Here is a 1,985-nt window from a genome sequence, read left to right as displayed (position 1 = left end):
AAAGTGGTGAAGAAAGCTGATGGTGCCCGGCTATCAAAAGATAAAGCATCTGGGGTCTTAAAGGCTTGAAGGTAAACAAGCAACCATTTAGCTGAGAAGCAACAAAGCCCACATGGAAGAAGCACACCAGTCTGTGCGACCACGAGGTGTTGAATGTAGTTGTTTATGACACTTGTAGCCCACTCTTCATTTTTAAAGATAGTAAAACAAAACTCTATTCCTGGTTTGCTAAAAAACAACGCGTCTTTTCAGCATCAATAGTGAAAGCAAAATGTTTTCTGTTAGTGCTTAAAGAATCCACTAAGGAGGGTATCCATTAAACAGTTTCAAAAATGCCTTTTCTATCAGTAAGAAAACCTTGTTGCTTCTACTTTCGTAAAATGTGACTTGGGGCATGAGTCATCAGCTTGGAGGCCACAGCTGACCTCTTCTGGCTACACAAGGAAGAGGGAAAATCCAGCTCCTCACCAACTCAAGGCCTGTGCCCTGAGGCAGAGGTCAGACATGCCTCCGCCCTCCATCCTTTTACCCTATTCTGACTCCAACTGTACCTCCCATGATGACTCTGCTCTCGGCCAGGTTTGATCATTCACTACAGTGGCCACACGGAACTCACAAACAATCCTCATGATTACCACAAGCCAGGACCAGAAAACATCCAGAGGATCAGAAACGCTAAGGATGTAGTCATTGGTCCATAGCAACGCCTCTCATCAGCCACCAGCCAATTCTCTCTGGTTCTCTGTCATGTGGTCCCTTGGCCTCTGCTTACATAGATCAGAAAGCCCACCAGCTGCTCCACCTTCCTGTTTGCCTTGGCCTCTGGCCTTGCTCCGTTCCTTGTTGCAATTCCATGGTTCCAGACCACAGCCTCCGGTGCCTCTGGGCTCAGCCTCCACAGCTGGAGGCAGAGCGGGATTTCAAATGTGCACCACCTGTCACTCTTCTTCCGTGATGAACTTGGGAATGCTCTCTGTCCTATTTCTGAGATAACTGTCTTATAGCCAGGGTGATGGCAGCCAAACTGACCAATCCCCTCTATTGGTGCTTCATACACCGTGTTTGCATGGCCCCATCCAGTCATTTGGTGGGAGGTACAGAGACATGGATAGAAGAGCCATATTAAGAAATTTCACCAGTGGACAGCTTTCAAATTATGTCATGTTACTTACTGCTGATTGGTTTTTTTATAATAAAAAATAATTAAAATAGCATGAATGATTAAAAGGTGAGCCAACATTTGGGGGCTATGAAAAGATGGATTCTTCCAGCATGGGATCTTCAGAAGTAATTTAGTTCCGGAATGTTCAGTTCCTGAAATCAGACATGTGCATGATGTTGATGAACTGTTTTCAGAACACAAATTCTAGAAAGAAGATATGGATGTTACACAAAAACCATCCTGTGATTAAATGACCTTGGTAAATTTGGGGTTATCTTTCATATTCAAAGGAATGACCTACATAAAATAAAAACTTGGAAAATGCTGATGAATCATCCATTTGTAGCTGTCTGCTCCTGCAACATTCTGATTCTCTCAAAAATGATGTACCATTTCTTTGCCTTGTTAAATTTTGCAAATATGAAGAGAATGATATAACAAGTCCCATGTCTCGCATCCTGCTTTATCTAAATGAACATGGTCACATTGTTTTCAATCCAGATAACAGAGGACTTTTGTGTACCTCCCTGGTCCTATTGCCCTCACCCAGAGTTCAGAAGTAGAGCCGCCAACATAAAATTCCGTTTTCAGGGAACCCTCTGAGAGCAGGAACTGGATGGGATTGCTTTGCTTTGCTGGGTCTTGCAAGTTTTCTACTTTTAGCATGGTACCATTTTCCCAGTCTCTTAGTAGTGGAAAATAATTGCTTTTTCCATTTCTGACAAGATCCTGCCCTTACATACAGTACAGCTTTTGCAGATTTTCTACTGTATTATGTGTTTTCAATAAATGGGTTTAAATGAGGCATATCATTCCTGAATGA

General features: G+C 42.8%; 1 protein-coding gene across 1 annotated transcript in view; it reads left to right on the top strand.

Moving 5' to 3' along the window:
- Positions 1 to 1,985, top strand: part of MINPP1 (multiple inositol-polyphosphate phosphatase 1) — a 41,703-nt gene that overhangs the window by 39,185 nt on the left and 533 nt on the right. The window lies entirely within an intron of this gene.

This window comes from Echinops telfairi, unplaced genomic scaffold (assembly GCF_000313985.2).
Source record: "Echinops telfairi isolate 266 unplaced genomic scaffold, ASM31398v2 ScPeMD7_70;HRSCAF=299, whole genome shotgun sequence".
Taxonomy (NCBI): domain Eukaryota; kingdom Metazoa; phylum Chordata; class Mammalia; order Afrosoricida; family Tenrecidae; genus Echinops; species Echinops telfairi.
This window is presented reverse-complemented; position numbering and strand designations above follow the sequence as displayed.